The 25,006-nt window shown below is 42.9% G+C and overlaps 1 protein-coding gene across 2 annotated transcripts in view; it reads left to right on the forward strand.

The window, feature by feature from the left end:
• epha3 (eph receptor A3) overlaps positions 1 to 25,006 on the forward strand; it is a 114,028-nt gene that overhangs the window by 19,660 nt on the left and 69,362 nt on the right. The gene's annotated exons all lie outside the window — the stretch shown is intronic.

Here is a 25,006-nt window from a genome sequence, read left to right on the forward strand (position 1 = left end):
TTCACTCATGGATTTTTATCTCATACGTTCATACGTTCATACCTCCTACCTTTCTTCTTATCTATTCCCTCATTTCTTCTCTTCATGGAGCCATTTTTGTAGCAAACATGAGTTGTAACTACTGACTTCCAGCTCTCTGGGCAAAAAAAATCAGCTTTTAATATCTGTCTACAGATACACACAGGTTAAGATGAACTTACACAAAGGTCCACCCACAATAATGCCCCTATTCTTCACCTATTCCATCTTGCAACCTGCAATCTAAAATATCCATTCTTTCTTTTTCTGTTCTTGTTCAAAAAACTGTGTGACGCAGAGCAAAGTTTGCCACAGTTGCAAAGTGCGCCAAGTGTTTGATGAAAAGACTGTCACACTTCATTTCTGTCGGCCCAGAACCATTAATATCTGATGCCCAAACGTTGTGTACACGCTTGTGCATGTTTGAATCTGTATGTGCGAGGCCTTCAAAAGAACCCCAGAATCCCAGAGTGTTAGCTGATAGTTGTGTGCGTATATATTTCCATGCGTGTGTGATGTGTTCTCCAGGTCTGTGGGGCGCAGCGTGCAGTAGTTCAATAGTAATCTCCTCTGTGACACATCATTAGCCATGGGAAGATCTTAACCAGAGTAGCGAGGATGGGACTGATAACGCAGAAGAAAGGAGCAGTCCGGGGTGGATGGTGAATAATGGAATAGTTGCGGTGATGGTTGTGGGTGTCGGTGGAGTCATGAGTGGGCAGACATTGGAGTCTGGATTTACTCGATCTCACCCTAAAGTCGCCTTTGGAGGTGGTTGCAAAAGTCAAGAAGTATACGTCTGGCTGCCTGACTTTTCATTTTCAGACTGTCTGCGACTCCATCATCACACATGTATTGCAGAGGGATTGATTTGAGTTGCTGCCAAGTGGTTATTGGAAATAGAAATGTCACAATGACAGAAGTCACTAAAGATTTTTTGGCCCCTGGTGCTGTAGAATTGGACTGACACATTGCTCAGTGGAAAAAGCCCATGCCTTATGGTTGGACGAGCAGATGCAGCAGGTTTTCAGACAGCTTGTATATTGAGTGTTATCATCCTTTGATTGTCCTTGTTGCTCCTCATTTTTTCAATACTTTGCCAAAAACATGAAGTAAATGTAATCCATTTGGGATCAAGCAACCAGTGCAATGTCAAATACAGCAGCCTGGTCAGCTGCCCTAGACTTCTAAGTTTGATGCCATAGTTACCCCACTATTGCACATCTTAAAGTGCCCTACTTTAGTCATATAGTAGCATAAAGAGACAGGCAAGTCAGAGTCGGCGGGTGGTTGGGGAGGTTGGATGGGTCATACATCAGACATTCCCTCCAAAAATGAGAGTTTGCATCAAGTTTGTGACCAAGTGTCAAGACTGACTTGTTTTTAAATTATGTTGTGTAAGTTAACATGCGTGATTAACATCATCTACCTGCATCACTTACATTACTCAAGTTACAAGACTTAACGTAGTTATTTTAACCCAAAGTATGATCTTTTCCTAAACCTAACCAAGTATTACATGTGCCTAAACCTAACCAACTGCTACCATTTGATAACCTTAACAACAGTCCAAAGGTCATAATGAGGGTCGACTGATATGTCTATTTCAGGGCCGATACCTGTACATATTGAAAGAGATCAAGGAGACCGATGAGCAATATTTGTAACCGATTCATTTGCAGTAAAAATACAAATCTTGGCATCAAAATTTAGAACAACCAGTTATGGAGTGAACCTAAGTACAGTTAACTCAAGCTCAAGATTACACAATAAAGATGGTACTAGAGTATTTATTTTTCCTTCTACTTTAAACTTCCTTTGTACAATATTTACTTGATACATTTAGTTACTAGTAACTTTGTTATTTTGTGTTGATAGGCTATTAATTGTTACATGCTATTTTATCAGCAGTCTGACAGAAAAATCACCAAAACTGTTAATCAGAAAAAGGCTGAACACTGGCCCTGATAATTGGCCAGACCTATAATTGGTATATCTCTAGCCATAATATGTCATTAAACATAACTTTTTGTCAGCATGCTTTATTTTGAAAGACTAACCGGGTGTTGCATATTACACATTACTGCTAAACTGAAGTTTGAAGGCCACTGACCGAACTGCTGTATTTGACAAGCTGTAAGTAAGAACATGTTGACCAGGCGGTTCAACGGTTAATTGTCATAATGAGCCTTTCATCTCAGCACTCAGCACACCCGAGCCTGATTAAATACACAGGGTAACGGGTTATAAAGTCCCCAGAATTATACTTATTACTTTTCATTATATTTCCCTGTAAACCTTTTCTTCATAAACAGTTGCATGTGTGCGCGCAGACATGACTAGATAACTCAAAATTAAATTTCCAGCGTGCGGCTTCTGTGGTTAGTGTAACAGCTTTCATCAATTACAGTTTGCATTGCAGCTGCATAATTGTGTCCTGCATTTTTTGTAGAAAGCAGTGCTTAAAATACATCTGTTAAAGCACACAGCATATTTGAATACCAAAGTATATAATGTAAAATAATAAGAGAAGCAGCATATACTTGCTTACTTTATGCTGCACTGATTTATGATTCTGTATATTTTGTTTAATGATGTCAGGGAGAAAACTTCTCACAGTGGCTTTGGCATCAGAGACAGAAGCTCCAGCTGCATGTCTCATGAAACCCCACCTTCTCTTTCTTGTGGGCTTGGTTGGTTTCTGTGGCCCGTGTCGGTCTCGATGTGCTCCTCTTCTCTCAGTCTGAGAGAGCTCCTCGCTCTGCTTAAGAAGCCAGACACAGCATCGTGTATTTGAAAGCAGCCACCTCTGCACTGCGGCTGTTCAGCGACGACTCAAAACTTGAAACAGCGCCGCAGGTTTGAAGAAGAAGCAGCCTGTCTTTATCTCTCTTCGGTCCTAGTTATTGCAGCGGCTCCTAAATGCTCCCATGTTCATCAGCTCCCTTCCCTTCAGAGCCGTGCCCAGTGTTAATTAAAGATCAAAGGCAGTCTCCCAGGTCAAGCCCCTGCTGTCGGGGCAAAGGGAAGCTTCTTTTTCTGGGGCAGCGGACTCCAGACGAGCCCGTCCAGATGCGAGGAGAGACTTTGTCGCAGCTGTCGGATGAAAACCTTATATGTACAAAATGTAAACAGACTGGGGGAGACGTAAGCTCGCGGGCAAAACATGATAACAAATGCAAGGATTCGCATGAGACACTGTAGAATTTGGGCCAGTCTCATTTACTTTTAAACTTTATTTCTGATGAAAAGGGAGTCTGACAACCCTAAAAGCAAGTAGGATAGCTCTTAATTGGAAGTGCCCTGTATCTACATGCCATTCCAGTCTTTATCCAATAAATTAAAGGGAAACTAAAGCTAAATAATTAAATCTTCAATCCACAAATCTCGCCTTTCCCCTCAAATCTTTAAAGGTCAAAAGTTGTGAATTCAAGAGCAGCACATGGCAGACCCCTGTCCCCCTGCCTACCGCCCTCCTTTCACTTCCCGTCCTCTCTGTGAATTGTGTGAATGTTTGGATGTATTTGACAATCTCTTATTGGTTTCAGAGAGGTCTAATGGACTCTAATAAGGTCTTATGTTACCCTGGAGTGGGACAGCTGCACCAACAGGCCCCCACAGCCCCCGCGTGCAGCCGTTGGGGGGCCCCCAGCGCGCAGCCCCGCTCTTCAGGCCCTCCGTGTTAACAGATAGATGAGTGCACGGGGTTAGGTCGTCGTACGGACAGATAGGGACCAAGATGAAAACATATTTACAGTGGCGCAGCGAGATAAAACAGAGACAGATGTCTAAACCGTGGTTTCTCGAGTATATACATGCCGCATACCTCAAAACGGAGTCAAATTCAGCCTCCAAAGCCAAGTTTGCAATTTTTTAATCCCATGACTCCAAGAAAAAATTTCCTTACATTGTTGTTTTGTATTCTCGTTGTCGGGCAGAGGAGGTGGATTTAAAGACAGCGACCCTAAATCTGACTTGAAACATTTAAATGTATAAAAACAACCTTTTATCCTGAGTCACATCTGATAGACTTTCATTGACAACTGGGTCAATTGGTTATCAATGAAGACCGCAACTCCCATGATGCCTTGCTACTTCATGACATAATCAGACTAAGTCTTTTGTTTCCGAGACAGAACGTACAGTACATACTGTGTGTTTAAGACGCACAGTGAGGTGTCTGGATTGAGTGTTGTTGGCATCGTCCGTTAGCTCCGAGTCAGATGCGGACGGAGCACCTTCGCTGAATATTTCATGCTTTGTTTTCTTTGACCGTAAGCTTTTATTGCAGCATCTTTCATTTACATGAGTCTCTGTTCTATGAGTATGTGTGTGTGTGTGTGAGCGAGAGAGGAAGAGAGCGAGTATGAGAGCAGTTGCCTTTGTTTATACAGACTCCAAAGTGTGTTTAAGGGCTTTAACAGAATACACTCCAGTATTAGACTGTCATTATCTTGCTGGGCTGTGTGTGTGTGTGTGTGTGTGTGTAGCCAGAAATGTTTGTGAAAGCGAGGATGTTTTTGCAGTGGCGCCTTCGAACGAACACATGAATTCCGTCTGGCTTCGGCGATGGGACGCCATGTGCGAGCTGGCGTTATGAAAATGTGTGTGCATGCGTGTGTGGCCTATAGCTGCAATGTGTCATTACTTATCTCACAGCCTGCGGTGTATATTCCTGCGAACATATTTTGATATTTCACCGTGTGTATCAGAGCAGGAGATGTTATCGGATCTTTTGTCGGGGAGAGAGGCGAGGTTTTTTTTCCCGACCGTACGAGGTGAATGGACGCGTCAGTCATCGTCTGGATTACTGTATGTTTTGTGAGCGGGCTTCGGCCTTTCCACGGAGAATGCGAGGCCAGATCTAATCTCGCTAAGTCACTCTTTCATCTGTCATTAGAACAGACTGGAGCAGGTGAACTAACTCGTATCTACCATCAGTGTGAAATTCCTGCAACCCTAATTTGATCCTAAAACAGCAAACGGATGTCTGTCTGTCGAGTTTGAGTGTGTGTGTGTGTGTGTGTGTGTGTGTGTGCGTTGCAAATGCAAGCAGCTGTTCCGCTGTACGTCGAGGAGAGATGCAGGTTTACATTCTTACAGGATTTATCAAGACACACAATCCTCAAACTTGCCAGCAACATAATGCTTATTATAATTACACATATACAGTAAATCCGTATACATAGATACAGGGACACATACGCTGAAGCCTACTTAAGCCTGAGTCGCTGTTCTTGCCTGCGTTTCTTACCCTTTATAAGTGGAAAAGCATGTAAAATAACGTTGTCATTTTTGCACTGATGATACATGTTCTGAAATAATTACTCTCTGATGACAGCATTTCCAAATAACAGGCTTTTCTCTCCGTGTTTACGTCCTCTCTCCCTCTCCCCCCTCCGTTCCCCCTCCGCTTCCCCCCCTCTGGCTGACGGTCTTGGCCACCGGTTCAAAGCCCGCCGTCCATCTCCATCTCATGTCGAATGTTTTATATCACTCTCCACTCTCTCGCTTAAGTGATTTAGCTGCTGCCCCTCGCGCGCTGACATGCTCGGCTTTCAGGCAGACACGTTGCACATCTTTCACCGACTTTGTCACGCGAACCTGAGTCAACCTGACCGACGGAGCGCTCGAGCTTGGGCCTCCGAAATGACCCGACGTCCATTTCATGCGTTCTGATTTCGAGCGAATTTGATGTCATCGGGGGGTTGCTAGTGCTGTCAATCTCTATTTGTTCGTATTTTTTTCGACGGTGGTCACTAGTTTTGAGACAGTGACTGTTCAAAACAATCATTTAGCATTTAGCTTGCAAAAAGGAATCTACATGCTTTACTTTTGATTAGACAGTACCAGCAAATATTGAACTTGGGTCCAATGGGAGGCTAGTGATACTGTCTTCCCCTCAGTGATCAAAAATCATTTAATGCAACATAATTTACATCATAAAAGACATGGATGGATTCAAGGTGGCTGTGTGTGCCACATGCAGCGTGTTTATCCATCTCTACTGTAAATATTTATTGATAAAATACCCGTTCAGGCCAATTAGTAAAGACAGAAGAGTCCCACGGTCGTGCCTACATTTTTTTCTCATCGCCCACTTTGTATTTTCTTCTGTTTTCTTGTATATTTTCTTACCAGACTGTTGAGGCTGAGTGCTGTGAATTCATGGAGCTATTGGCTCTCCTCTGGTCCCTTGGAAGGACTCTGTTTGTTTGTGTTGGCCATTATATAACTGCCAGGCTCTCCACAAGAACATGTCAGCGCTACACACACACACACAAACACACACACACTCAACACCAAAGCCTCTAAATTACAATGACAGTATTTCTAATCCAGCAACAGGCTGATATACATCGCAGATTCTGTTCTGCTTTTGTTACCAACTGCGTTTCTGCATGTGCGTTTATTTATCCCGTTCACAGACTCCCCTGAGCCATTGTTCCTTTTTCCGGCTACACCTCATATACTAAAGCTGTACACATACACAATGGAGGCTGCACAGTCAGAGTGTAACAATAACCTGTTACCGTTATGGGCTCTGTTCCTTGTTGAGTCGCACCTGCACAGTCGTGGTCGAGAGCGGGTGTTTCCCATATACTTCCGCCGCACACATTTTCAAAGCCAATCCGGGCGATCACATCACTTCACGACGTCCTGTGTGTGTGTGTGTGTGTGTGTGTGTGTGCGCGCTCTGATTTGTTTGGGTGAATGAAGTGTTATACTGTACTGCTCGAGCACTAGTGTTCCATTGCATCAGTCTCCTCCTCTCCTGTCAGTTTAGCTTAGCGTGGAGGCTTTCTCTGCTGCAGCCCTTTTGGCTGTGCGCTGCCTGGCATCTCGCCTTTTTGGAGCTGGAAATGAGAGGAGAGGCTTGAAGAAAGGACAAGGCCTGGATTGAGTGCTCCGACGAGAGAAGCTCTTGAATCACGGTGTTAACACTGTACATTGCAAAATGTGCTGAATGTAAAATACTCCCCAAATCACAGCCTCCCATCCCGACTAGAGACATACACACAAATCAGAATGAGTTAAAACATAAACTCTCCGACAAAAGAAGAAGTCTGTGAGAAAGCTGGTGGCGGGAGCTTTTCGGGAATTTCTCTGGGACACCGCATGTGTGTCATGTTGCGCTGGATCTCGCTCTGTTTACACTCTTTAATTGGCTTGTAGGAAACTGTGTTACTGTGTTTGGAAGTGCATCCTCGGTTCAAACCCATCGACTTGTGTTCACTATTTATTTTATCCTATTTTTTCATCGCTGACCAAATTTCGAGCCCCTCCGGTACTGTTTGACTTTTTGAGCATCTTCTATAACCTTGATGTGCAAAAAAAAAAGAGAAAAAAAAAATCCCAAGCTAATTAAAGCATGCCGAGGAGCCCACAGCAATCATACTGACTCCCACTCGACAACACAGCAGCCGGGAGGGTAATCTGACTGGAGAGGGGAGGGGGGGGGGCGAGAGAGAGGAAGACAGACAGAGAGAAAGAGAGAAAGAGAGAGAGAGAGAGGAGAGATAATGAACGTAGCGTTAATTAGAGGCACCATTCAGCTTTGAGTGCAAGGCAGGAATGACTCACTAAGCAAGGAAACTCAGCAATAATGTTGTGTATGCTTGTATAAAGTGTGCTGCATACACATCTGTGTGTGTGTGTGTGGTTGAGAGAGAGAGAGAGAGAGAGAGAGAGAGCATTCATATGCTCATCCATTACTGCATATGCTGAACGGCTGCATGAGCGTACGACTGTTCGTCCCTCCAAAATCAATGTTTACTTCTTTATCTCAGCGTGCACTCATATAGTATACTGATGCACTGTCAGTGTGTGTGTGTGTCTGTGTGTGTGTGTGTGTGTGTGTGTGTGTGTGTGTGTGTGTGAGTATGCCCGAGTGAGTTTGCTCCTGGCGTGCAGGGGCCAAGGAGGAGGCTGCAGCCAAAGATGCAGGAAAGGTTTGCTCATTCGGGGTATTATTGCCTGTTTGCTTTTCTCTTTATGGGCCTTCCAGCGCAGGCTGGGGGTGGCGGGTAAGCCCGTCACCCCGGGGCCCTGGTGCTGTTGGGACTTCAAAGCTGTTGGTAACCACAGGCTCAGGAATTCAACTTAACACACACAGACAAACACACCCCAACACACACACACACACACACACAACCAGGCCTAAAACAGAAATGGTGGGATAGATAGATGGGGTGTTTATTTGTTGGGGGGGCCCCTGTCAGTTGACAGGAGCACTTCACAGTGGTCAGTCTTTGTGTGTGTGTGTGTGTGTGTGTGTGTGTGTGTGTGTGCGTGCGTGGGTTGTTGTGTGAACTGTACTGGTCATAGAGACATGGTGTGCATGCAGCATTCATTGGCACACAAAAAAGGAAGAAAAGAACACACATATATAATTTCTGTATGTATACACTGACTACGGATGATCACTGCGAGACTCCTGACATCACTTGTGTGTGTGGACAGGCAAGGACAGAGGGACGGACACTGCAGGGAAGCGTCCTCTTTGACAGACACAGTGGATGTTTGGATACACATGTAATGTAACAGGGGAGGGGAAATGGGGGAGCGGAACAGGGGGAGTCACTCCATCACTCCTGATGGATGAGAGGGAGCAAGCTGGAGAGGGAGATGGAAGAGGGAGGAGATGGGGGGGAGGAGAAGGCAAGACAGAAAGAAAGCAAGCTGTCACCAGGATCCAGACCCCCGCTGAAAAGTCTTTGGCGCAGAAGGGTTGTTTTTTGATTTTGTGACGTTAGCGCTATCAATTCAACCTCCACAGAGGCTGACATGTCTGCTTATGCTTTTGTTATTTTCGCACACTAATGCTTATCTTTTTGCATTCCTCCTAAATGTTCCACTAAGTCGGTCGATGAAAAGATTTTCCACTGCAACTCGACACACAGGTCACATTCACAAGTTCAATAAATATTTAGCCTTTTCTTTGTCACTGTTGAATGCAGTCGTTATCTAAATCAACAAGAGGGCTTGTTGCATTACAGTTTTTTTTATGTAATTTGCATGAAAAGCAGATGAAAATGTGAATAACTGATTACAAAAACACCATGTGTTGGGCAAATATTATGAAGCTTCGTCATGTTTTTTTACTGTTAGTGTTTTTTCTAAACACTTTTAGGGGCGCTGGCCTACGGCAGAGGGTTAGAGCAAAAAATAAAAAATTAGCTCTTTTGCAGAGAAGTCTGAAAAAAAAGTCAGACTTCTGAGGAAAAAAGTCAGAATTGTGAAAAATGAAATTCAGAACTCATCCGTTTTTTAAAATTTCAGAATAAAAGAGAGAAAAAAAGTCTGAAATCTAAGAAGAAAGTCAGAACCTTTTTTGGGTGTCCCTGATCCTCTTCCCTACCTACAGCATAGTCAGCCAAAAATCTGCATCTTACCTTTTTTCTTCTCACTTTCTGTCACTACTATCACCACCTCAGCTCTTCCTCTTAGAGAGGAAGGAGTTTAAATCACTGCACAAAAGGCAAATTAGAGGGTCAAAGAATTCAGTTTAAGCTTTTCTTACATTCTTTATCTAACTGGGGAATAAAATTGGGCCCATTACTGTGAATCTATCATGTCACTGCTGTCCTTGGTGCTGAAGATGCCCCTCAACCTCACACACATCCGGGGGCTTCGGCTGTCGCGTGGCTCACTTATCCAAACACGTCCTGTAGGCATGTATCGTGACACTTAGACTACTTGTCAGAAGCATCATCTCATTGTACAGCGGCGATGCGTTCAGTGGAGAGGAGCCTCTGAGCGTCATTTCGGTTCTTAAAAAAACCCGAAACGTCACCGCATAAATGTCTGTCTTCCGGCAGCTGTCTGATCCCGCCGTGCTGCTACATCGCAGATGTCAGCATAACAACCTTTCCGTCTCAACAAACACCGCTCTCTTTAATGACTGCCAAGCAGAGGCAGCGATGTCTGTTTTAGCACTTTTGAGAGTAAACGCACAGCATGGAAATCTGGTGGTAATTCTGCAGTGAGGTTTTAGCCAGCTACCATAAAGACAGCGAGCTTAGATGTAGTGAAAGGTTCGAGCTGCTGCACTCATCTGTCAAAGAAATGCAGAAATCTCCCAGTCCTTCCAAATGGTTTTTATGTATTTAGTTTCAGCACTGACAGCTTCAGCACTTTTATCTCAGGCTAAATTATGTGACACATATCGATGCATTCAAGTCCAAGCAGTCACCCACAAACTTGTCATCCTGGGATACTGACTTGGTGCCAGAAGGGTAGGCTGGATTCTTGATGCCCTTCAGATGCCTTTTTGTCTTTTATTCTTTTATCTTTTAATGGTCATCCATAGACTGTATAATACATGGACATGGTCTCTGTGATGTCACTGAGAGCTATGACCTCACTCCCGGCTAATTCAAAAATGGAAAAGGAGGTGGAGCTGAGGCGGCCAAATTAAACTTGCTTGCTGACAGCTAGCTATACAGCTAGCAGCTACAGTAACCTTGGCTCAAAGTACTCATGCACTACATTATGTTGCATATACAGATATTAACAATGATCTTGATATTTAAAGCCCCCCACAGTTTCTTAGTGCAACACCACTGTCGTAAATACAAATCCCAGGTCTGTCACAATTTGTCCGACATAACGCTGTGATCCTACCCTCTCACTGAAGTTACATAGTGCAGAAACAAGTCATAGGGGGGCAACATTGTAGGAGGCAGTAATGCACCTTGCACTTATAAGCCTCAAGTGTAAGGCCTCAAGTGGCCACTGAATTGCAGCTTTGGGCACCTCTTTATTGGCTTCATCTTTCAGCCCTGGAGGTTGCCTCTTGCGATCAACGTAATGTTGGTGATACTAAGGCAACTCGGATTGTTATGATCATCCAGCAGCCCACTATTGTAGCCCAGAAATAATGTTGGCTGCAAGGTTTACAGTGTATTTTGTTCTATATTTTACTATACACCAGAGACTATATGTAATTTATCTACTTTATTAATTTATTTATTCCACTCCCATCCATCCTGACCCGTGGATGTTTTGTATGTATATGTAACTCTGGGTATTGTGTGTTTTCAATCAATGTGCAAATCACTATATACAAAATATCAATGTATATATTTATGGTCGTAGGTCTCAGCGGGCCTCAGAAATGAATTAAAAAAGGCGGAGAACTAATCTCAAAGAACTTATCCCTGGTTTACCCGACCACGACTGCTTTGTATTTTTGAATATGTTTATCTCCTCGTACCTGTTGTCTGCGTGTGTTTTTGACCTTGCTATGGCAACCTTGGCGTTTTTATTGTTTGTGCCTTCCATCTTAATCAGGTCTGCAGGAAGTGAGGCTTCAGAGCTCCTCTGGGATCATTGTGTGTGTGTGTGTGTGTGTGTATGTGAAAGAGAGAATAAGTGCACGACATAAGTGTGAGAGACGCGTCTGTCAATATATACAGGTCATTAGTAAACCAGAAGTGAGCAGAGGTGAGGAAAGGAAGACAAAGTGCTTACCACAGCAGGAGCCGCTTCTCACACACACACACACACACACACACACACACACATATTCTGATGCTCACATTAAAATATGCTTTAACTCGTTCTGTGAATTCATTTACGATTGTCAAACCAATCCGTTATCCTCCACTCGCGCATTCCAAAGTCCTGTCTACATGTATCCATTAAGACATCAATTCCCAGAGCTTTCTAAAATGTACGTACATCTTGCTATCCAACAGCCTTGGGATGAATTGGATGCCTGTCAAGGGTGCTCGTCTTTTTGACCCGGAGCTGGCTGGAGTTGATCAAAGGAACCTGGTCAGAAAAGAATTTCAAGGGATGGAATGAAAGACTGTGAAAATGCTGCTCTCGAGTTTTCAGGTCCAGTTACAGGTCCTAAGGTTGTAGAAACTTCGATTGCACTCTTTTCATGCATAAAGTCTGACTGAGATTCTCAAGGAAACACAGGAGGGGGGTACTCTGGCTGTTCCAATCTATTTGGGCTTTATACAGTGAAAGTAGTATGTTGACGCAGATTGTGTTATTCTGACCTCCACCAAGGACGTTATGTTTTCCGCCATGTCTGTTTGTTGGTTGGTTGTTTGGTTGGTTGGTTGGTTGGTTGGTTGGTTGGTTGGCTTGTGAGCATGATTACACAAAAACCACTGAACTGATTTGGGTTGGGACTTGGGTGAAGAATTGGTCTTGGCCCACAATAGATCCTGTTAGCTTTTGGTGCGTATCCAGATGAAGGGTTTTTTTTGTCACAACAGGGCATTTTTAATTTTTTTTTTAAATTTTTCATCCAAATGAAAATCCGGATTGAGCTGATTAAGTTATACTATATTTAATATTGAACTAGGCTTGATTGAATTACCTAAAGGGGACTGTTGGGCCTTGATGAAGGTATGCACTCTTTTGTGTGCCTTACTAGTTTAACATGACACCAGTAGCAAAGATCTGGATGTTGCTGATTAGTTAAGAGTGTCATGAAGGTAAACATCTGCCATGGTTCTCTCCAGGAAAGATGGACTGCGCCTACCTACCTACCTGGGTTTTGGGATAACGTGCGAACCTGTTTGCGTCAATGGCCAATGAGTTCAGCCACCAGTGTAAACTTGAGCTGGTGCCTGGAAAAATGATGCTGAGGAGACAAGCAGCTGGAGCAACCTTTGCTTTTATGGCCGCTGGCGTCACATAGAAGAGAAGTTTGGGGTAAAGATGTCTCACAGGGACTTATGCAGAACTTCTATAGCTGCAAAGAAATCATGCAACCCAAATTAAGTGGACTCCACTCACTCATTGATCAAACACACACACGCACACACACACACACATACAGTGGTGGCATTAGCACACAGAAAATAAAGTAAGCCATCTCAAGAGAACTTATTTCTCAGCTCGTGTCCCTGTGGAGGAGTCGCCGAGGTCCCTGACATCAGCCCTGTCTTCCTGAAATGATTCATAGACTCAGACTACATGCATCCTTGACTCTCCCTACTCCCACATTTGATAGAGATAAAGGAAAAGGTCCCTGCACTCATTTATTGCATACTCTAGCCATCCCTATCCACCCACTAGAAGCAGAGTGGTGACATTTTACCTTCAGCCACGGCGGTTGACTTAGAAATGGTGTTAGATGGAATGACATGCCCTCTGGTTTGTATGTGTGCGAATGTGTGCATCCACGAGAGACAACGGGGTCGTTTGCGTGTGAGTTATGTACTACTGTTGTGTATGCATATGAGTGTGTGTCAGTTTGCGTGCGCTGATTAAAGGCGGTCAGGCCTCGGTGATCACGCCTTTAGCTGTCCCTGCACCCTGAATGCCAAACACAACAGAGCATGTCCAGAGCAGCGAAGCAAGGAGACCAGCCAGACCACACTGGGCAACCTTAAAGGTCCACAGCTGTGTGTACTTGTGTGTCTTCTCTCACTTTTTTGTTTGCCTTTATGTTCTTCACTGACCAAGCAATCTAGATAAGAACCATTCGTACTGAATAAAGTAGTTTTTATCTTCCAATACCAATTTCCAGCATCCAACGAAACACTCTGTGTGTGTGAAAGTTTATGTATTGCTTCAAATGTTTTCTCTGGAGATTGTCATGCAAATTCCCTCAAGCCATTTATGTTCTCAAACAGGCTCTACAAAAAATCAAGTAGAATACAATTTAAATGAGATTTAGACTATTATCATGATGTGGTTGATATCATGTAACCTGGGTTTTGTTCAGAGACAATGTTTTTTGAGTAATTGCCCGGTATGTTAATTTACAGTTCCCCGTTATGTGAATAGAAATGTAAATGTAAAGTGCAAAGAAAGACAGTGTTCTTTGAGTAACTACACTTTGAGAAACATCTTTTGGCAAAATATCATGTTTTCACCTGTGTCTGTTGGTTGGTTGGTTGGTTGGTTGGTTGGTTGGTTGGTAGGCAGGATTACACAGGAACTACTGGTCGGACTACATTAACATTCTACATTTAATCAACATGCATGTTATTGTGCCTGTATTGAAATCTGTTGCTACTTTCGGCCCTGTTTTAAAAATGATCTTGGACCCAGTGTTCCCGCTCAGATTTCCGTCCCACAGCTGAATGCTTAAGTATGTGATTTGTTTTGATTGGAGACTGCTGGGTCTCAACAGCGAAGTTTAAGTTTATAGGTGTGAAATAAAGTTATATTGTCAGTATTATTAAGCTGTGATAATGGTTCATGATATCAATGACTTGTTGCTGGGATAGGGACCAGCCAAGCAGCTCAGTACTTCAAATTAGCCCCACAGCTTAGTCTCCAAGCATTGGCACTAGCAATACCCCCACTGTGTGTCAACAAGTGTTTGCGCTGCCAAAATTGTTTAATGCCCTCAAACTAGAGGCCTCTCTCTCCGTCTTTGTCTAAGTCTCTCCTCTTGAAGAGGCTGGAATAAAGTGTCACTTATACCAGGACAAAGAATCCAACCTTTAAAGGTTGAGGGATACTGCAGAGATGAGCACTGACCTTTCTTAGAAATTGCACACATTCCCACTGGCTCACACACACAATCATACACACACAAATATGCATGGAAGGTTAGCAGCGCTGTAAACGTGAGCAGAGAAAAATGTCAGACAGCAGTGTCCAACAAGATTACTGTACTCATCATCCACAGATTTCCCACCTCCCCCGATTCATTTCCCTTCATCTCTCCCTGTTCAAATGGATGGCACCAGGCATTTGTCAAGGTGAAGGTAGCACGGCCCACGCCTAGCGATACAACCGACCAATTTTTCCATTTCTTCCGCTCTGCTAGTCTTTCGCCATTAAGTGTTCAATTTCAGCACCTGGAGGCGATGCCAAAGTGCAAAGCCTCAAGGAATCTCACTGATTAATGCAAGGCCTCTGCACTGACTCCTGCCTGATTCCCTGCTCCTCTGACTGGCTTTGTATCACTGTAGGTGTTTTATTGATGTGAGTGGGCTGATACTGGCCTTTCAAAACCTGGACATCAGTTTTTGTTCGCCACCTCTGATATGATATTTTTCTTTTATTTAATCACACGAAGGGGTGGGCGAGCTGACCATTTCAGATTGTGATTGATCTCAAAGGCGTCCACAGAGGTTGCGGTATTCAATTTCCCTCACCTTTGTTTCCAAACTTCATCGACTAGCGGACTGTGATACATGAACATACCAATAGAGTGGTGAAGCCAACTAGATGGTGATGCTGATTGGACAAACAACTTCACCTTGCTTTTCCTTGGGTGACATATGGTGCGTTCCATTGTGGGTCGGCTGTCGGAATTTCTGAGTTGGTATTCCCGACCTCCAATTTAAAAGCCCAGTGAATCAACCCAGAATAAAAAAGCATGGATGCTTGCTGCAAACAGGGAAAATTGTTTGTACAACTTCAAAGTTGTATTTACTGCAAGTTTCACAAAACAAACACTATATGAAGTAAAAAGTGATGAGGGCTCTTGCCCCAGCTTCCGACTTGGAATTCCAACATGGATGACCATTACACCAATATTATACAGTAAGTAAGCCAACGTGAGTTATAGCCAGTGTCATGGTAAATACAATTATTATTTTTAATGCAAGATTGTGTTTCAATATTGCAAATGGTGAATTGCGTATAATCTACATGGCCTTTCAAAAATGAGAACAAATATCATTGTTTAGATCCTGGATCGTTGTTGTGATTAAAAAGATCATGATGTAGTTTTTTTGCCAGATTGGGCACTTCCAATTACACAATACATACACAGAAACGCAGTCTGGTTAAATCTGAATTATTTGGAATATGAATATATTTTGATCAGATTCTGCAAACGCCATGAGAATTTAGTGTCCTATGACCTTAATGGTATTGCATAAAGTCTCCAAACCTGCCACTCTCAGCGAAACACAGTCTGCTAACATAACATGAATATCAGCATTCAGGATGAAATAAAAGACTAAAATTTTGCCAGTTGTGAATGTGTTAAATACAGAAAGATTAAATATTAAAAGATTATATTATAAGATATACATTATAGTTGAAAATGAACAATCTGTAGGATAAAATCACTTGATTTAAATGTTCTTGGGGGATTTCAAGCTCCTGATTAAGAGGCCTTATGTACACCACTTGTTCTTGTGTCTGTGTGTGTGTGTGTGTGTGTGTGTGTGTGCGCGTGTGAGAGAGAGAGAGAGAGAGAGAGAGTGTGTGTGAGTGTGTGTGTGTGTGTGTGTGTGTGTGTGTGTGTGTGTGTGCGTGTGTGTGTGTGTGCCAGGGGGATGGGGTTTGGAGCAGACAGCACAGTGCCAGGGGTAATTGAGGTGTATGGTATTGATGAGACCCCAACTCTAATGAGCTTTAGCCAATTAATCCATCGATTTACATGTAAATGGCTCCTGAAAGGTTACTGGCTGTGGCTGCCATCTGCATGCACTTACCATGCTAATGTCGTGCTGAGTGACACATACACCCTCGACACACATGCAGAAATTCAGGGGCTGAGAGACGTAAAAGGTGGGAGAGGCAGACAGTGACTGCTTGATCGCTGATAGATTGCACTGCATCCCATTATCAGCAAAATAAGGTGTTAATTACGGTGCCATACATTTACCGCGGGAGTGCACACCTTTTAATTATGAAGCAAACATCTTTCATCTAACGTGTCAATCTCCTCCCACATCTCCGCACTTCAGGGTATCTGGGTTTTTTCCCCCTCATTTTGAAGATAAATTTCAGCGTCATTCAATTCGGATATTAAGAAAGATAAAACTCTCTTTCATGCTTGTGCATTTTGTCCTTGGCAATAAAACACATGTGTGGGGAACACCAAGTTCTAGAGGACCAAATTGGTAAATTCTTTCCCCCTTTTTCATTACTTTGTGTAGCTGTTTGCCAGCATTGCATCTCAGAGAATAAAAACGCTGGTGAAATTGGTTAAGACCAATAACTACTTTAAAATCAACAGAATAGGAGATGTGATTTAACATAATAAGGAATTGCTTGAAACTCCAAAAAGTCAGTCTACATAAGCTGTCCTGGAACCGATAGAAATGATGGCTTTAAGTCTAACAGAAGGCTGCAGAGTTGTTCGGGGTATTGCGGTCTAGTTTTACAGTAATTAGTCTGCCTCTCCATGTGAATTTTAAGTTCTCCTCCTGGTGTGAGGATGCCGCAGTGAAGAATGGCTCATTGTGGTATGCAGAAAAATGGGCTCTGTAAAGTCTTTCACCTAAAACAATGGACAGTTCTGCTATCAGCCAGCTAACTGAGTGGGGTTCAGTGTTAATTACCAGTGTGTTCAGCTTAACTGAGATACTCAGTAAATTGTCCCCAGGTGGGGAAAGAATAGGCTATCTTCATTTCTCATAGCTGCAGTTGAGCTAATTATGATGGTGTGTGTGTGTATGTGTGTGTGTGTGTCTGTGTCTGTGTATGTGTGTGAATGAGCTGTGCTTAGGGTGGTTTTTTGATGTGTATATATATGTGGTGAGCTCACTGGTCCAGCTTGCATGTAGTATGTTTGTGTGTATGTTCATGCGTATCTGTTTACAGGGTATGCATGTGAATATGGTGCTTCAAAGAGCTTTGTTAGCTTTGTCTACTTTGTGTGTGTCTGTGTATGTGTGTACCTTCACGCAAGGCTAGCCGAGAATTGGCAAACGCTAAAACATGCAACTTCCAAAGCCAACAGTTCTGTTAAGTGAGATGTGCTGCATTATAATGATGCCATCTATCACTCCCTTCATCTCTCCATTCCTTTATCCCCTCCATCACCGTCTCTGTGGCCTCATTAATTTAGCCTGGACTATTTATGGGCCTATAAAAACAATAACGAAAGAGAAGAAGGGTTTTACTGGCACGACAGACGCTTCCAGTGCATGGGAAAGATGAGGAAGCCTGTTGAGTTCGATGGAGCACACCGCCTCACTTTCAGTTAATTGCGCTAGATTCTTAACATATGGTTAACATTGGAAGATGTTTTCATACATGCAGTATGTTTTTTTGACATGTGACAGCTAGTCTGTTCAATATTTAGCAACACAAGTGAAAATTAAGCTGATCTAGACGGACTGCTTGTTAGGAACGAAGAGACAATATTAAACATCCTGTACCAGAAGAGTTTATGCACACTATGGCACAATTTTCTTCTTCAAATCAGTCTGGCAGTTTTCAAATCCTTGAAAATGTTATGACCAAGTTCAAAGTAAGAGTCTAATGATCAAAATTAGTGAACATTTGCAACAATTATGAAGCAGGTGATGTCAGGGGTGGATGGGGTATTTGGGTGGGTCATACACAGGACTTTCCTCCAGGAGAATGGGAGTTGAGTCCTGTGAGTGAACAAGATTTAGGAGTGATTTGTTTTTAAGTCATGTTAGATTATAAATTAGCTAAATTACATAATGTAAATTACGTGACTGAATGTAGTTATTAGAACCCAATGCATGATCTTTTCCTGAACCTAACCAAGTAGTTTTGGCGCCTAAACCTAATGTAACCTCGGCGGTTTCACAATGGTAATAACTGTCCAAAAGTCATATGTCATAATGTGGGAAATATGATTTTTTTTAGTTCTATTCTGAAACTCTTACCGAGTGCTGCATATGTATTATCACAAACTTGACTGCAGAGCCCTTCAAGTGCCCAAGACTGATGGTAGAAGGGTAAGAGCATCATGGGTTGAAGCGCATCAACACAGCCACTTATATACTTAGCACACCAGAATACAAGTGATTGACCACTGATTACTTGTTACCTAGCAATAGCAAGATGCCTCTCAATGGAAAATAACAGTTTGTGTCACTTTTAAAGCTACCACTGTGATTACGGCCATTATGTATGGGATCCATAGTGGTTGGAGCTTGTGCTCTATCATTAAAAAACACATACTTGAATATGCTTATGAAAGTATTATATTTCTGGGGTTTGCCTTGAACGCTAGCTACATTTGATGCATGTAACTGCATGGCCATTGTTGCAGCTATCGGTCCCCATAACCGGTTGCCAATTGGACTGTCCTTGTCCTGTTGAGGTTCAAGGAGTTTAGACTGCAAGACTCTTGTCAGCTGGTGAACTATGGTAACCTGGGGCTGCTGTCAATGAAGAGCATGTAACACACACTATAGACTAGTCTATATGGGGTTCTTACATGCTCCTGTTGGCTCCTTTGTGGCTTAAAACACGGGGCCACATGAGCTTCAATGGGAGGCCCCTCACACATATTGTGGTCAAATGCAATGGATGGCTGGCCCTTATGTGTTTGAGCAGTAGGGCATGAGAAAAAAATGAGATATAGAGGATGAGATAAATAAGTTGGTTTGCACAAGTGTTCAGTAAATGCATCAGGGGGTTTTAGCTGCATGTGTGCAGTTAGATGTGTCACTGTTACAGTTCATAGAGAGCCTCATCGTGACAAAGAAAAGGTTTTTAAACAATGTACATGAATAAGTTAGTCATCTAAAAAGATATGCATGAACATGGTTAATGAGCTCAAAAGAGTCTATAAAGATTATGAACTTATGAACAGCTGTCATAAGTTTGCATACATGTAACTGTGCCACCGCTCTGCATCTGCCTGCAATGAGAACCCTTCACCAGGTTTCTTTTTAATGACGGACTGTTCTGGGCGGCTGTTATTGGGCAGAGCAGGGGTTATCACCCTGCTGTAGAGTGAAATACCATGTGTGCGCCCAGCGGGAGAACATTCCTGCTGGCCCCATGATTTCCTCAGGTCATTCATGCAGTCCTCATCCCCACTGTAATGGCATTGTCCTGGGGCTCAGCCGCCTCGCCAGGCCCCCCACGCTTCAGCCTTTGGCCTCCCTGACAGCACTGCCCTTCAGCTGCCTGTCAACCACGCCAAGCCTCGGGTGGTTGATGGGAGAGTGGGAGGGGTCAAGAAGATGAGGCCCGGGGCTGGGGCTAATGCTACATTTATACAGTAAATATTACCTTCATCAGTGCCTGATGAAATCTGAATTTCTCATCGAGCACTGTATATGAAGTATGCAGTCCGATTCATAAATTGCTTGCTTTATTCTCAACAGATGCTGAAGATGAGATATTTACATACAACCTGGTGGCAGAGAAAAGACACACTCGGTCGCATTCAACCGTGAAATGCTTGAAAATGTCTAACTGTTGTGTTTAACAGCACCTCACTTTTGAGCGTCTGCATGCTTTTCACACCTGCAAAGCTGGGAGCACGTTTTAGTATTCTCATTGCCTGGCACTGAGAGTTGCAGTATATTTCCGTCTCAGCATTGCATGAAATTTCTATGGCGAAGTGGCAGTCGCACAACAAAACAACACCTTCTTTGAGCACTCGCTGAGCTTAAGGAGGACATGTGTGTGTTGTCATTTTATTTTGCTTTACAGTGAGGATACACGGATTGAGGCTGTGCGAGCCAAGCCGATGTACACAGTAGCCTTGTACAAAGTGAATCTGCCGCATTGAGTAAGTGGATGTATGGAATGAAGGCAGAGGAGGAGGGACGGCATCTGCCACTACTTATGAATTCAACAAAGAGTACGCAACTCAAAGCTTCTCCCTCTCTTTTTTTTCTTCTTTCTCTCTGCATTCTGAGTGTGTTAAAAGGGGGCTGTTCATCATTATTCAAGGACGGAGCTGATTAAAGGTGATTAAGCCCTGCCCATCCATCACTCTCGCCTTTCAGCCTGTCACTGGCCCCAGTATTAAGGGGGACACCAGTGCATGTATGTGTGTCTGTGTGTGTCTGTGTGTGTGTGTGGGGGAGTAATGGACTGTCTTTCCAGCTTGTGTTCTTCCAAATATTCGCTATTACACTAATTGCAAATAATTTCCCAATTATAAAAAAAACAATATGCTTTACCTCATATTAATGCTCCCTAATGCTTAAATAATACACAAAAGCATTCAAAACGCGGTTTGAACTTAAATGGGCCGTGGCAGTCCATTCTTCACAGGACTGTTTAGCAACCCTATGATGAATGTCCATGGTCGCCCTTGATGAATGGCTGCAGTGAGAGCCTTTCATGCGCTCGCCATTCCTCATAACATTAACCTACAGTAACACAAGCCAATGATGCTAAATAGAAAGTGTTAATTGAGTTAATTGATTGGTTTCGCTGGTGTCCCATTCTTATTGACAGTTAGACAATAAGCCACATAGACTTTAGCCTTTTGATAAAGTGTATAGACTGTGGGAAAAAAAGAGATAGACTATCTTTGTGATAATAAACAACTAGCTTTGCCAAGGAGGTTGTGTTTTTGCCCATCGTGGTTGATTGTTTGTTGATTAGGAGGTTGGTATGTAGGTTCTTGGTTGGTTAATAGTTTTTTCTGGTTGGTTGGTTGGTTAATAGTTTTTCTGGTTGGTTGGTTGGTTGGTTGGTTGGTTGGTTAATAGTTTTTTTGGTTGGTTGGTTGGTTGGTTGGTTGGTCGGTTGGTTGTTCAGCAAGACTACACAAAAACTACTGAAGGGATTTCCACAAAACTTGGATGGAGTATGGGTCTTGCTCCAGAAAAAGACCCCATACGCTATTGGTTCAGACTCGGATAAAGGGATGGATCCAGGATTTTTTTTTTCCCCTACTTTCTTTAACATTACAAGATAGGGCATTTTTGACATTTTTGTAAATGTTTGTAAACTCAATATCTGTGAGGGTGTACAATTTGATTTTATCCAAATAGAAATCTGGATCTAGCAGATTTTACTGCCATTTGCTTTATGTGATATCAGATTAGGCTTGATAGAATCAAAGGGGACTGTTGGCCCCAAGACAAGGTTTGTGCAAACAGAAGAATGGAAAACAAAAACTCAGTCTTTTTTTACCCAAATTTGTCTCTTCCAAGGATAGGTTAAGCTTCTGAAACAGCATTTGGGCCATAATGGGACCCCATTATTCTCCAGCTTTCTAGGACGGTGTCAGGGAGGTTTCATTGCACATTTTACAGAGTGTTGAGTAAAGTTTCACTAGCTGTGGTCAGGGAGGAAGCTGTGGACGAGACAGCCTGGCCAGTATCTGATTCCCATTAAAAGGCCATTATCTTCTGGACAATGTGAGTCAGCTTTGGGCTCTGCTGCCCAAAGAGGTGCTCCTTTGATTCATGGTCAGATGTGGTTGTGTTCGTGTCTGTATACTGTATGCGTTCTGATGTTGACGTGACAAAGAGGCCTCCTGAAAGCATTTTATTTTCTATTGCTTCCTCAGTCCTCAAGAAACAATTGCTCTATATGGATGACTAACTCTGTACCCACACACATACACACATCCTGCTTTATAAGATTCAAAGAATGGTAATAATAGAACAAGACAATGTGTGAGGTGAACAATTCTCAATATGTGTGCTTGTGCCTGAGCGTATCATTAGGGCGTGTGTGTGTGCATACAGTAGTGTATTTGCACGTTACAGCAACCGCGAAGAGACCTGTAAGCATTGCTTTGGGAGGATGACAACTCCAATCTGGTTGTTTAACTTTTGTTTCCCACAGCGATGAGCAGGGGCTCCGCAGACTCCCACGAACATCAGCTCAGCAGGGTGCAACCCTGGAAATACACTTCTGCTGAACCTGCACTTCCCCAAGTGTCTCAACCCCACCACCAAACACCCACTCTGAGAACCCCTGGGGCTCAAAGTCAGAGAAATGAAAGTTTAGAAAGTCATGACCTAACGTTTCCTGAGCAAAGGTAGTATATAGTTGTGATATTTGAGTTTTACATGTGCTTGTTTCTAGAACTAAAGCAAATCCTTGTACCATACGTTCAAAATGTTATCTCAGCTACTTTCATTTTATACATTGTTACCTGTGTCATTTTATCCTCGTTCCTCCTCACTGTAAGCCAATAAACAGAGTTAGGGAAGCACTTTGAAAGCAGATTTGCAAGCTGCCAATTACTTTACAATTGAAGAAGTTAAACAGCAGCAACACTATGGAGAAATCAAGTTTACTTAGCTGAAGCTACTTAGAAAAAGTCCTTCAAACTACTTTGTAAAAAAAATCGCGGTGGCGGTTAGCATGCTAACTTAAGCGGATATCTCTGGAACTCAATACATAGATACCATAATGTCCAAACTGATATTTAATCATATTATGTTAATAACTTTAATTTTTTAATGTTTCCAACTAGAAATGACAAAATACATTCAAAATGTTTTACAGTTTCAGTAGTGAATGATAGGAAAAATTAGAAAACGGTCATTTAACCACTTGATTGTGCAAAATGGCAATAAAATTGCAATAATAGTTTTATCTATAGAAAACCTCTGACGTTGAAATACAAGACATGTCCAATTCCAATGGTGCTTGGATCTTGCCAATGGTTGCTGCTATATTTCAGCTTTATTTACACTGTAGCCTTTCTTCTATAAAATGCTCAATGGTGTCTCTCATCTGAAATAGTCTTCATATACTGTATTAATAGTCCACATTACAGTCATTTTTCGTATTCTTAACTGGTCTCTAGAGTGTAGTTTCACAGCTCCGATGAATCTCCACAGCATACATGGTACTGTGTGTATGTGTGTGTGTGTGTGTGTGTGTGTGTGTGTGCTAAGATTAGTACAGGAAGTTTGTTTTGAGTGGACCCATGTGAATACTGTCCATGCTTCTGTCATCAGTGGTGACGCAATGTACACACACTGTGTACACAACATGTTGTTTACACTCTGTGTCCATGCATGTACACAGTACTGTATATGATTGTGTGCGTTATATGACACAAAACAACACGCACACAAATGACTTTTGATTTAAAATCATACAAGTAATGAAAAGCGAGTGACACTCATTTACATTTTAATTAATTGTTTGCACTCTTGCATGTAAGTGTAATGGTGTGTCTGTGTGTGTGTGTGTGTGTGTGTGGCGACAGCTGAGGATGATGGGAGAGGAGGAGCCAGGAGAGAGTTGGGGGGTAAGGCGAGAATCTTGATGTGTACTTGGATCGTGCCAGGATGTCTGGCCCTGTCTGTAGTTCACCTGCGCTGGTCCGTCACACGCACAAACACACACACACTAGAAACGGGTGCACACATGCATGCAGTACACACATAAAAGACACACTTCCAAGGGCATTGCATGTATACAAACAGTCTCTCTCTCTTTTCACACACACACACGCATATCTTACACCTAAATCACATGATGCTGATTTATAGAGAGGTTTATCTCTCTCTCTGTGACCCAGTAACCGCTACCCCTGGGTCTCCCCCTCTCTCCCCCTCTCTCTCTCCCAGCAGCAACACATGGCGGGACACCCTGTGGTGAGGTGTGTCAGTTGAGGAGTGATTTAGCGCTGCTCTGCCCCAACCACTGCTGAGACACCTGCCCCAGGAATCCTGCTGCACACACACACGCACATATTTCTACGGATACACACATGCATGCATTTATACATGTGCACATGGTCGACATACATTCACAGAGAAGTTCAGCTGTACCATAACCTCCTAATACACTCCCTGTCCCTCTTGCCTGAGGAGACCCCATTTCGCTGTTTCCGCAAAGCAGCACATACCATCTCTCAGTGGATCATGAACTTAGAGGTTGTGAATTCCTGAATTTTCTCTCGCTACTTAATCCTTTCCAGAGGGTCCTGGGACTGGACACTGTCCCAACGTGCGTTGGGTTCAATGGAGGGAAACACTCCTGAGAGTTCACCGAATGATCACATTCTCACTAGAATCCAACCAAAACAAGGAACTTGTATTATCAGCCATTACAGACTCAATAGGCCTTGCACTGAGGCCAAAGCAAATCCCAGAAGTTTGAGAAACAGATAGATATTCCATACACTACCAATTACAGGAAATTAAGCTTCTCTCAGTCTGTGTGTGGCAGAGAGACTCTGTAAGAGGTCAGACTGAGTTGAGGATGGGTGATTTACTGTGGAGTTGTGGTGGAACTGCTGAGATTGAGCCAGACAACTTCTAAAAGACAGTGAAAATAGAAATAATTTACTATTTGAGGACAACTGCTCAATTTATCTCACTTAATGGACCAGTTAGTAAGATTTATTGGCAGAAATGGAATATAATAATCATAGTTATGAGTAATAATTATC

The sequence above is a fragment of the Pagrus pagrus genome, assembly GCF_965226575.1.
Source record: "Pagrus pagrus genome assembly, chromosome: 9".
Lineage (NCBI taxonomy): Eukaryota > Metazoa > Chordata > Actinopteri > Spariformes > Sparidae > Pagrus > Pagrus pagrus.